The sequence below is a fragment of the Dasypus novemcinctus genome, chromosome 2, assembly GCF_030445035.2.
Source record: "Dasypus novemcinctus isolate mDasNov1 chromosome 2, mDasNov1.1.hap2, whole genome shotgun sequence".
NCBI classification, from domain to species: Eukaryota; Metazoa; Chordata; class Mammalia; order Cingulata; family Dasypodidae; genus Dasypus; species Dasypus novemcinctus.
In genome coordinates this window covers 34,073,995-34,087,532 of record NC_080674.1, presented here as the reverse complement: position 1 = coordinate 34,087,532, position 13,538 = coordinate 34,073,995, and the positions used below count along the sequence as shown (strand labels likewise).

The following is a 13,538-nucleotide window of genomic DNA, read 5'->3' as shown; positions in this document are numbered from 1 at the left end:
GTGGAAACCTCTCACATACTCCTTCCGTTTTCACCTCCCTGCCTTAAACATCACCTTAGGCCACAGTTTCTTTTGTTTACTATGTTCTAGACACATTTGCTACCTTCCTTTTTTTTGACTCATGCTGAACTATTTACTGACGCATGGCCCTTTTATCTGTTGATCCTCCTGTCTAGACATTTTCTTGTTTATTTATTGGTTTATTTATTTATTGTCTCTTTTCTTGTTCCCCTCACCTAGAATGAAACAAATGCTCTCTTTCCTGTTCATCACTGTATTCCCAACAGCAACAGAAGGCCAACACACAGTGATTACCTATCCACATTTGTTGATTGAATGAAAGAATTTAAGTATTGAGGGCTTACAGTTTAAATAGAAAAAAACAAAACAAAACAAAAAAACAAAACCATGCTGGGAGGACTAATGTCTACTCCTGAGTCTTAACTCAGCCACTTTGGCAAACTCAAACATTTTTTAAAAGTTCTCAAATATTTTTTCCTAACTCCCAAACATGCAGTTTTGTCTTATATCATCAATAAAAACAAATGACAAACAACAGTGTAAAAATATAGGACGTATATTTCAACATTGAACTTACACAGCTAAAAACACTTATAATTTCAAACAAATAGTCTCTGCCAAATAACAATGCTTGTTTGATAAAATTTCACGCCCCAGGAATCCATTACAATAAGTATCTGTTCCAGTATCTGTCCATTTAGCAATAATTCTCTTTACAGTTGATGTCTCTCCTCTGATGAACTGTCCTAGGGTTCCTTGTCTCTTACCTCTGAGAGTTTTACAGAGGTTAAGCTCTGCCTCTGTGCACTTGCTGTTGTTGTGGCAGCCTGGCTAATGTTGCTTATAATTTTTCCCCATATTTTCCCACAGCCTTTGAAAAGACCGAGCTAAATATGAGCTGAAGGATATTTCTGACTTAATGTTATAGGCATGAAAGTATTTCTTTTCTTAGCCTCTTGAAAAATGTTAAATCGTTGTCTCAGCATCATTGATTGAGAAGATTTGTTTATTCCCAGGGCTGAGAGTTAAGGCCATTCTATTTTGATGGAACTATTTATTTAGAATAAGCTCAAAATCAAAGACATCTCATGCAGTATGCAGAAAATGCTGTTTAACCCAACTAATCCTAGAGTAAATAATTTATTGGATTACTTGGTAGATTGAGAAATGAAGGTAGGATTTGAATGTGTTTGTTTTGCCTTTTTCTTTTTAATTACTCACGAAATAAGTGCATGTGTTATGTGAGTTTAGAAGTAAAACAAAGTCTTCTTGGAAAGAAGATATTACCCTGGTAGTGACCTCAAGTGGTCCCAAGAAAGAGCAGATTTCATCCACTGCTATCCAGGGCTGCTTGAGGGCTGCCACACTACATCTAAGATCTATCTAGCACTGCCAAAAATCAGCTGTGTGACCTCAGGGAAACCATTCAAACTCTTTGGAAGCCAGTTTTTTTTTTTTTTTAATCTATAAAACAAAGTACTTTCCCTACTCTAAGGCTGAGCCATTATCTTTTAAACCAGCCAAAAATTATTACAGGAATGAGGCAAGAGCTGAGAGATCACAGTGTGGTCCTTTGTGTGACTGAAGAAATGGATGCTTCCCCTTCCTTTTTGTATCAAACACATTCTTCCTTTCAAGCTGATAAAATGCCATTTTGTTCCATTGTGTTTTCATCTATATACAACAGGCCACACATATTGTACAAAAGTTATTTTATGGTTGTGGATAAAATAACACAATACAATTTTTTCTCTTATTCTTGCCTTTTCAACAAATTTAGGGATTGCTGGTTTTTTTTCAGTTTGTTAATTCAAACAACATCTCCACAGCATGGCTGCCCATGGGCCCATGTCAACTGCTTACCCTGCTTTCTTAACTGCCAAGCTCTTGTTGCTCAGCCCTAAGAAACAATGCTTAAGTTTGTAGGTGTGTGTGTGTGTAAACTCCTTATCATTTTCTCTTTCTGGTAAAAAGAGAGAAATAGGCTAAACAATGGAAAATATTTAAATGAACTATAAGAAAGAACTTACTGACCCCAGAGCAATAAAAAGGCTGGCATGAAGTGCTGGGAGTCATGAATGGACAATTGGTAACCACCTGTTTGGGAGGCTTTGAACATTTAATCATCTGAATACAGAGACCTCCATTCGATGACATGTACAAGATCACAAACAGTTACTGTACTGGCTTCCAGTTTAATTTAAACAAGATACCTTTGGAAATGTGAAACGGATAGTTGAGGCCAAATTAGAGGTAAGCGATATAGAGAACTCATTATATAAAAAGTAGTACTTGATTAAAATATCAGATCAGTTTAAATGAATTTATGAGTGAAGTTGCATTACATGTTAATAAAGGAAACCGTGAGCATTTGAAATAGATACCTCATCTATGAAATACTCCTGCTTATAGCCTCAAATATATTGAGTTGACAACATGCACAAAATGTACCTCGTTGCCATTCCCAGAGAAAGTGTATCAGACCAAATGGCTCATTAATTTGACCTATTATGGCATTTCTTATGTTCTTATGTTCCTATGACCTCCTTGAAAGCTCATTTGGCCTTGAAGTGCTACAAGGTGAAAAAAACCTCAAAATTAATCAGGAAGTTACCAAAGAGTGCTTTTACACAGGCTTAGCAAATTTACAGTTTATCCTTGAATCTTTTTCCCCTATTACACTGGTGAAGGGGAGGGAAAGGGGTTGAGAGATTGCCGCTGAAGACAGGGTTTCCTCCCTAATTCTTGAATACTGTTCTGCCAGACTTAAAAAATTATTGAGTTTAGCTATTTAGATACTATCAGAGAAGTGAACACAGATCTATTCATTCCATAGAGTTTCATGGCGAGACCTGATTAGATGGACACAATGGGTAAGTAAGGTGTCTTTCATTACTAGTAAGCAAATCAAAACTGACCCAGACTATGGTAAACAAATCCACATTAAGCAATGAAGATCATCTGGCATGCTTTCTTATTTCAAAATACCAAAATAATCTTAAAGGTGTACTCTCTTGAATGTGCATGATCTAACATGAAAGTAATTAGTTACTTAAGTACTACTACTTTGACTTAAGTCTAAGATGTAATTTTTTTTATAGCCAAAAGAAATAAGGTGGGAAAGCAGTAATACGGAAATAGGTGTGTTTAGATGAAAAACATCAGTTACAAACTATTTTTCCAGGAGGTGGGCATTTGTCCTGAGGTAGTTGATTCCTTTACCCATTTGTTATGTCTGAAAATTTAATGCTTGTTCTGCAACTATAAACTGGCCCGTAAGTGAAAACAGTTCTGCCAACATTGTCTGAGTCATTAGAAGAGTCGACCAGTTGTTCTTCTGTCCTTTCTGCGTGGCTGAATTTCCTTAATGACCAATTCACTGTGTGTCTTCAAGCATGACACCTGAAAAGCTGTGATCTCTTTAATGAAGGATCCATTAGTCTTTCAAGAATGTGAACATGTGAAGTTGGAAAAGCTATTTGATAAGGCATCTCCTTGAAAGAACTGTAATCACGCTGTGAAGTACATTTATACAAAATAGAACGTCTTCATGCATGTTTAGCTGAGTAGAATGGGTTTTGGAATCATAACTGACCCTGAGAAGAATACGGGATCAGTTTCCTAAATACCCTCCATTTTCATAAAATCACTAAATTGTCACTTTTTTTCCCTTGAATTCATATTTACATAGCAGAATATTCTTTCTTTGAACATAAGCCATTGTACTGTCCACTCTGTGTTCTTTGAACCTTGGAAGCTCACTTTCTCCATAATTCTGGGATTGTAGATGGACGCTGTGCTCTTATGTGCAGTATACTGCTTTATTCAAACCTTTCTGGTGCCATTGGAAGGGTTACTTTTGAGACACAGCCCAAGCAAGAACCCTGAGTATTACTTCTTTGTATATTCACTCCTGCATTTCACCTTAGCAGTTCAAAACCTATTCAAAGGTTTTGAGCTTCTAAAATTTAGCATATCCTCTCCTGAATCTAGGGAGAAAAAGGTGTAATTATAATAATGAACTGCCCTTGTTCTGCACATTAACACAGTATAGGAAATCTGAGTTTTTTAATACAAAAAATAAGGTTTTTGCTCTTATTTCATGTATTTGAAGATAATGCAATATATACAGAATTAATTTTAAGGTATTTAAGAGTGATTCATCACCATTAAGTCCCTCTTACCGAGGGAAATAACTGGATATTCTTTCTAAACCATGAAAGGAGAAATAGAGTATATTTCGTTTTAACACAGAAATACAATTTTGTCCCACAGTATAATTGGATTAGTGGTATAGGAAGGCATCTCATAATAGGGTTTTATTGTATTTTTCCCTAAAGTTGGTTACAAAGTTTTAGCTTCTATAAAGACATTGACTGCAAAATCATCTGAATACTTGTTTCTCTGAATATATTCCATCGTGTCTATTGAAAATGTTCACTTGGGAGATTTCTACCCTTTTATTAATTTTCATCAAATTTGATGTTTGCATACTTATTATTCAACATGAATTGGAGCTAGCAAGCAGCTTGATAAGCAAAGAGTTGGTCTATGAACCTTTTTTTTTTTTTTTAAAAGTCAGGGAGGATTGAAGCCAATGGTTTTGATTACATGTCAGGTGAAAGTACTGTAAATACTGTTATAGTTAGGGTCTTGCTTGACCCAAACACGTTGGATGCAGATATGTCTGGTCATTTCTGAAATGCTGGCAGGCCTTGCCCACCCTTTGCTTGAAGGACAGAGGAAGTTTCCTGGGAGAGAATGCCTTTTGAGGAAAGGAGGAGGGAGGCAGTCAAGCTTGACCCGGTAACAAAGACTTAATCTTCAGAAGGAAGCAGGGATTTTGAGTTCAGCATGGAGTCTTGTTGTTTGCAGCTCAGATTTGTCTTCCAGTGTAGACCCCTGTGGACTGCTTCCTGTGGATTCTGAGTTCTGTGAAGAGTGTATGTAAGGAGAGTGGGTGGGTGTGAGAGGAAGAAGGACTTTAAAGAAAAACTGAAAGAGTTGTTTGCCTCGGGGTTCTCTAAGGCACAGTTTCAGTACTATTACTTATAGATATAACATAGAAAGTGGGAGGAGGGTTATCTGCCTGCTTTTTTTTTGCAGGGAAGGGAACTAAACCCTGCTGTTTTAACTGCTCAAGGGCCCGTGCATCTGCAGTGTGTGAGGTTGTGGGACAGAGTGGGATGTGATTTGCTCTGCAGAAATGCATCCCTAGTTAGTTATAGGATTTAGGGGAAAAAGGCCACTGGGAGTGAAGTGAGGATGGGGATCAAGATAAAATGATGTGGGGAGTGGGGCATATGGGAACCTCCCCTATTTTTAATGTAACATTTCGTGTGATCTATGTATCTTTTAAAAATAAATAAAAATATATTTAAAAAAAAAGATAAAATGAAGCATTGCACTGAATTTTATAATGTTGAACAAAATACTTAATTGTTTTCCTCCATTTTTACATTGATAAAATAGGTGTTTGGTATCATTTGTCCTTCATATTTAATGGGTGGTGGGGCTTTTAAAAGACTTTTATTTGCTTGAAATGTTTTTCAATGATTGTTGTTTTAGGGATTTACCTAGCTATGTAAACCTTTCCTGTTAGTATTGAACTGTTAGGGAAAACACAAATTTCCACCCCCTCTACTCTGCAGTGCGAATATCTATTTTAAACTGGAAAGTGTGGAATATACGGTTAGCTGGATCCCTCACTGTACTGAACCACCCAAAATGTTACTCTAAAATCATCCTTGAATGGAAAGTTTCTCAATCTTGACACTATTAATGCTTTGGACCAGATAATTCTTTGTTTAGGGAAACTGTCTTGTGCATTGTCTGAGGTTTAGCAGCATCCCTGGTCTTTACCCATTAGCAGGCCAACTCTCCTACATGTCGTTACAATAAAAAATGTGTTTTCTGGGGGTCATAATTGACCTGGGCTAAGAATCACTGCTCTAATATAACATCATGTGCCAATTTAAGACAGTTAACTTGGAGAAATAGATATTGGTAGAATTGACCTTGCTATTAAAATAATATTAACACTCCTATGCATTTTTTGCTTAATTCTTGAAATGTTTATTGGCGTGTGAATGTGATATATGCTTAGGACTAAAAACAAATAGTCGGCATTTGGCGAGGATTTGCTCAGTGCCTGAAACAGTTTATTGAACTCCCACCGACTTATTTTAGCACCTCTTCAATGTTGGTATTATTATCCTCATTTTTCAAAGAAGCTTCTGAGAGGTAAAACAACTTGCTCAAGGTCACACAGAGCCCAGAGTCACTTGGGTACAAGCTTTGGAGGTTTACTTTATGAACCAGCCAGGGTCCTGCAGGAAGAGGCACATCCAATGGGGAGATGGAAGACACTTTAATAAAAGGCATATTTAATAGGAGGGCAGGGAAACCAACAAGGAGAGGTAGAGTCCCCTTGTGCAAACAAGAGTTGCCAGACCTATGCTATGTCTGAGGTGGAGAGGAGGGAGGGTAGCAGTTACCAGAATCCAGAAAGGATGGCTGGGGAAGCAGATTTGGCTCAGCTGATAGAGCATCCACCTACCACCTGGGAGGTCCAGGGTTTAAACCCAGGGCCTCCTGACCTGTATGGAGCTGGTCCATGTGCAGTGCTGATGTGTGCAAGGAGTGCCCTGCCACGTAGGAGTGTCCCCCGCATAAGGGAACCCCACGTGCAAGGAGTGCACCCCATAGGGAGAGCCACCCCACGTGAAAAAAGCGCAGCCTGCCCAGGAGTGGCGTCACACATATGGAGAGCTGATGCAGCAAGATGACAACAAAAAAAAGACACAGATTCCCAGTGCCACTGACAAGAATCCAAGTGGACACAGAAGAACACACAGTGAATGGACACAGAGAGCAGACAACTGGGGGATGGAAGGGGAGAAAATAAATAAATAAAAGAAAAAAAAAGAAAGGGTGGCTGTAATTTTAGGGAGGACTCCCAGAGAAGAGTATGGAGGGATATAGCCAACCCAACAGCTGCCAGGCAGGAAGGTACCTGGGGAAGTAATACCTCAAAGCACACCCCACCTCCCACCTTTTGATATCCCCCTGACAACTCCCAGACCCAGCAAGAAGCCATAGGTCAAAGTAGCGGATCACAATTATATCCATATTGGTCAGTGAGGAGGGCTCAGAGCTGGACAGAGAAGAGTGGAGAGTAAGTCAGGGGGCAGTGGGAAAAAAATCTGTCTCACACTGTAATAAAACTTTATATAATTAAGACATTTTATTAAATGTTTTTGAGCACCTACACAGACTGTGACAATAACTACCGGTAATAAAGTACTATAGTGTGGGTTGGCAAACATTTTCTCTCTAATAAACATTTTAGCCTCTGTGGGCCATAGGTCTCTGTTGCAACTATGCAACTTTACGTGTAGAGCAAATTAATGAGTGTGGCTGTGTTCCAATAATTTTTTTTTTTTGCCCACGGACTGTAGTTTGCCAACCCCTTTGCTCCAAGAAAACACAAAGCTCCACACCATGCATACTAAATTATGTCAAATCATTGTTCCCCATCCCCACCCACAGACGTATACCCAACAAGCCAAAGTATAGTTTCTTTCTTTTCTATAAAATTTAATTTATTGTGCATAAACAACAAGAGTCCCATATGCTACCCTATGATTTATTTATTTATTTTCAGCTTCACTCAAACCCAAACTATCAACACTCACTCAACAGGTGAGCTGCTGTTGACACCCTGTTATTAACACCTTGCGTTAGGGTGGCACATTTGTTACAACTGATGAAAGCACATTTTAATACTTGTAATATTAGTTATAATCCATGAATTACTTTAGAGCTCATTGTTTGTGTTACACTTTAAAAAAAATTATTCTAGTAACATATGTACAACCTAAAATTTCCCCTTTTTAACCACATTCAGATGTATATTTCAGTGCTAGTTACCTTAACAATGTTATGCTACCATCACCATCATCCATTACCAAAACGTTTTCATCATCTGCAATAGAAACCTGGTACAATTCAAACGCTAAATCCCCATTACCTAACCCTATACCAGCCCCTGGTAATTATATTCTAATTTCTGACTTTCTTAGTTTGCTTATTCTAATTATTTCATATCAGTGAAATCATACAATAGTTGTCTATTTGCATCTGGCTTGTTTCACTCAACACGAAGTCTTCAAGGTTCATCTATGTTTTGCATGTATCAGAGCTTCAGTCCTTTTTACAGGCAAATAATATTCCATTGTATTCATATATGACGTTTTGTTTATCCATTCATGGGTTGGTGGACACTTGGGTTGCCTCCATCTTTTGTCAATTGTGATTAATGCTGCTTTGCATATTGGGCAAATATCTGTTCAAGTTCCTTTTTTCAATTCTTTCGGATAAGTTTTTAAAAATATATATAGACCACCTTATCTAGACTTGGAAAATTAATCTTGCAATAGGATTTCTGAATTTTGTTTTTTTTTTATTTCAAATATTTTATTTGTGTTTTATGTACTTTAAAAAGCACCATACAGTATTTACTGAGGAGTGAGAAATACCAACAGGAGGAACAGAATTATTATTTATGAAACCAATGGATCTATGGAAAGAAATAGATATTCATGAGTGGCATATGGAAAACAATTTAAAATCATAGTTATAATATCAGCCTAATAATCCTTATTAAAGTGTGGTCCATTAAAAAAATAAGGCCTTGCTACTCAACTTCTGGGCAGATGGTATATGAGAGATTAGAAAATCGGTCATACCAGAAAAGGCATATTTTATAGAGAATTAACTTCATCTAAAGATTCTAGAGACAAATGTAAGCCAGATGTCAGTAAGGTCCTTCCCTCCCTCCCTTCCTTCCTTCCTAGTGAAATTGGCTTGATGAACCCCATTCCATACATCATGGGATTCTAGCATCCTTCTCAGTCCCCGGGGAATCTGGGAGCAGGGGGGATGGCTTACATTTCTTTAGTCATTGCTGGCCTCAACGGCTGCAGTCGATTTTAAGGGATCATCCCACCATGCCAACTGTGCTGCCCTTGTTCTCTGCCTTGGTACCCTAGCTGTGCTATGGTTCCCTTCGTCTGATATGCCCACCCTCTCCCCATCATATTAAGATGGCATTTACATATATAGTGGACTTTATTGATGGTTTGATGAGATGCAGAGACACAAACACTTTATTATTGATTTTAGACAATTCATGTATTCTCTAAAATCCTTGAGTGATTCTCCTCTATCTAGCCTTCAAGACATTCATCTCCTTCATGCCCAATCTCACTCTTTCTGCCTGGCCCCTGGAAAGACAGAGCTCTTCCATTTTATTAAGGGGAGCATTCAAACCTAGCTTGGCGTATCCTCTAAGTCACTGGTATCTTGTTCTTGATTTTGGACCTTCTGTTCTGTCTCTTAACAATTTCCCCTCATCCACCATCTGTAAGATGATGGAAGAAGTCAGGTGAATTATTGTTTCCCCATATGAATTCTTTAACCTTCCCTAGAAGGCAGAAGCAAGGACTCTCATTTAGTTAAAAAACTAAGAAAAGTTAAAATGTCCATTATGTGTTCTAATTTTGAAAACTGTCATTTTTTTCCCATTAGTTTTTGTTTATTTAATTAATTTACATTTTGCCTGCTTCTGGTCAACTATGCAGAGATAATAAAGCCCTACTGACCGTGAAATGAAAGCAAGTGGCAATGGTATAGCTAGGATATCCTTTTCCAAAATTTTTGTTTGGGGTTTTACTCTTGGAAAAATGTAGAAACCATTAAGGACCATAGATTTATATTTGGAGCTATTCTGTCAGAATTGCCAACAAATCGTATTTTATTTATAGGATTTCCCCTTTATTTCCCTCTTCTTTTATCCCCTCTCAATTGAAAGTGAACAATTAAACAATTAATTCTATAATTAATTTTATTTTGGATAATTTAGGTCTCAAATCTCTTCCATTTTAAAGTATTCACGTAAAACGAACCTTTCCTAGTTAGCTTTACTTTTGAAGACCCAATCATACAATAGGTGGAGAAAAAGTTTTCTTAGAATGGTTAGATGGACAAATAGCTGAAACTGGTATTTTTAATTATTGAAATACTGATTGAGATAATCACAGCATACTTGAGAAGAACCAGGAGTTGGCTCTTGGTGTGACAAGAAGCCTTTTCCAACACTTTACTAGTCTCTACGGGTTTATCCTCTTTTGAGGTTAGTTCTAGCAACAAAACAAGAGCAATGAAGCAGGATGAAATTAATAACATATACATGGTTAGATTAGAGGTATTAGACCTAAAAGTATTTAGAAAATTTGATCAAGTGTTCAAAAAAGACACTAATATTTTGCTTTTTATAAAACTTATTTTAAGGAATAATATATATCATGGTCTAAGGAATCTTAACAACATTCTTTCTTGGAATAAAAAGGTACATTACTACAATGTTGATGTTATGGCACAACCTGTAGAGGAGGAATGATGATTAAAATTAATTCCTGTTACTATGATGGTAAATGGCAGTCAGCCAAAGTAGGGGCAAAATGAAGTAGATACCTTAAGGAAGAGCAGTTTTAGACTATAAAATTGAAAGTCTAGAAGAGGAGGGAATTGGGATGATTTCTTTAACTCAGTAATTAAATTTTAACGTAATTTAGGTAATGGTTTCTAAAGTCACCTGAGGTGGAAAACTCTCCAATTGTGAACATTTTGCTCTTCAAAAATTTTAATTTATAACAAAAAAGTAGAGCCCCCTATATTGATTAACAACAGAAGTTTACAAAGAAATTTCTAGAGCATAAATTCATAGAGAAATGATGACAGATATTTATTACTAGGGGATTTTGACAGTAGAGTTTTTTTTTTTAATAGTTCAAATTTTAAAGTTAGCTTGGACCTGAAATGCCTGTGAAGGTCTTAGAAAGGATGAAGGTTTAGATTGTTGGATATCCATAACCCTTTCTTTCTCCATAAAGTTTAGCTCAATTCAATTCTACTCCACAAATATTTCTTGAGGGTCAGATGATATCTAGGGTGCCTTTTGCAATATCATCCTGAATTGTGGGAAGTCTTGGGGAGATATGGCTGTGTACATGGTTACCAGAGCATTTGGATGCTTTTAAAAATTCTAGCTCCTCACCCACTTTTTTTTTTTCTTAACTTTCTAGAAAATTTTCTTGGTTACTATTATTATTTAAAGATTTATTTTATTTATTTCTCCTCACCCCCTCATTGTTTGCACTTGCTGTCTGTTTGTTGTGTGCTTGTTCAATGTGTGCTCATGAACTGAACCCAGGGCTTCCCATGTGGAAGGGAGGGGCCCAATTGCTTGAGCCACATCTATTCCCTGCTTTACTGTATCTCTCATTATGTTTTTTCTCCTTCTGTTTCTTGTGTTGTTGGCTCTCTGCACCAGCCTATTGTGTCAACTCACTGTCTTGCTCATCTTCTTTAGGAAGCACTGGGAACCAAACCTGGGACCTCCATGTGGTAGGTGGGATCCCAATCACTTGAGCTACATTCACTTCCCCAATCTTGGTTATTTTTTCACTTTTCTTCTCTCTTTTGATGCTCCTGGATTCTTCATAGCATTTTAATTCTTTGTCCAGTCTCATGAGTTCTTTTTTTAAATATATTTTTTATTTTTAAAGGAACTTTAGATTACGTAGTGTTACATCAAAAAATATAGGGGATTCCTATATACCTTCCCCCACACACATTTCTCCACATTAAGAACATCTTTCATTAGTGTGGTACATTTGTTACAATTGATGAACACTAACCATGGACTATAGTTTACATTATAGTTTACACTTTGTCCTGCAGAATTTTACAGGTTTTGACAAATGTATAATGGCTTGTATCTGTCATTGCAATGTCATTCAGGACAATTCCAATGTCCCCAAAATGCTCCTGTGTTGCATTTATTCTTCTCTCTTCCTCTCCTCAGAACCTCTGGTGGTTACTGCCTTTGTCAATGACACAAATTCTTCCATTGCTAGAATAATAACAATAAGTCTACTGTAGTCCATAGTTTCCTTCCCCCCTTATTCCTTTCCCCTTATTCGTTCTTCATTCTTGATGATTTTGGGATGGTGATGCCCACACTGCTTTCTGTTGAGACAGTCTTAGCTTTTATGGAGTTAATTCTCCTTCATGAAAGATTCTTAATATTACAATTGTTTCTGAGTCTTATCATTTATAATACCCCATTATAACAAGGCTCCTGAGAACAAGTGTGGTTTCTGAGACTTTAAGTGTGAAGACAATTACTAAATTTCAATTGGTAGCAACTTGAAAATGTACACAGGAATAAGAGGTTAAATCTTCTCTCTCCCTGTGTTTGCTTTCTGCTTTATTCTTGATGATTTTGCACAAGGACATGCTGCACATATCACTTTTTATGTAGCATCTTTTTTACCTTCACCCTCAATTCGGCTGTATCCATTACCACCAAGTAATCACCCTGTCATCCTAGACTAAGCTAATGTCATCTCTCTTCTGGCTCTCAAGGTAGCTTTCTAATTGTTCTACTTGCTTCCACTCTTGTTTTCCTACAATTCCTTTTCCACACAGCAATAAAAATTGTCTTTTCAAAGAATGAGTCTGATTTGCCTGAAACATTCTTAAAGCTTTCAATCATATTTAAAATAAAATCCAAACATGATTTGGTCTCTGCCTCCTGTTTGATCTAATCTCTTGCCACCCTCCCTTTTGCCCAACCTACTCCAGGATCACAAGCTTTCTTTGGTTCCTGCAGTGGGCCGGATGCTTGGTGGGCAGTGCTCTTTCTGAAGGTAATTCCGGGGCTTCCCCCACTGTCACTCAGCTGTCATGTCAAGTACATTGTCACATTCTCAGAGAGGCTCTATTCAACCAATCTTTCAGAAGTAGCCACAAGTACTATCACACCATCTCTTTAATTCTCTGCATACATTTACCACTGTTTGATGCCCATCTTTTCTATTTATTGCTGCTGTGTTGTGACTGCCTTCACCCCATAAAATATAAGGCCTTGCAAGTGAGTTCCTTCACTGGCTTTTCATTTGTATTTCCTCAGAGCCTAGATAGTATTTGGTATACAGTAGGTGCTTGATAAATTAATATTTATTGAGTGACTAATGACCTTCTTTACATTTTCCACCTGGGATGTAAGTAGGTAAATAAATTATGAAAAACCAGTATTTACTAATAATTCTGTTGGTTAATTGTGTACACTATGTAACAAATAAGATAAAATGCATTTTTTTGTGTGATAACACTCAATATCCATAATATTGTTCATTTTAAAAATTGGGTTTTTACTGACCTTGAATTTATCTTTATCATTATGTATTTTTTGCATTTAATTTGAATGTTGTATTCAATCTTCAGCATCAAAACATTATCTTCTATTTCCCTTTTATCTCTCTCATTTTAGTTCCAATCAGAGACAGCCATAATTTTAGGATTCTAAGGCAAACTGTTTGCATGACCTTCTTACTTCCTATCAAATGTGTTGAAGAGGTCCACCCTTGACTTACAGGGCTGACAAGGAA

At 37.0% G+C, this 13,538-nt stretch overlaps 1 non-coding gene across 1 annotated transcript; it reads right to left on the bottom strand.

The window, feature by feature from the left end:
• Positions 1–7,689: 7,689 nt before the first annotated feature.
• On the bottom strand, positions 7,690–7,772 carry LOC111758749 (small nucleolar RNA SNORD56). Its single transcript, XR_002792916.1, has one exon. It is a non-coding gene; the product is annotated as a small nucleolar RNA SNORD56 (small nucleolar RNA).
• Between the last annotated feature and the right edge of the window lie 5,766 nt (positions 7,773–13,538).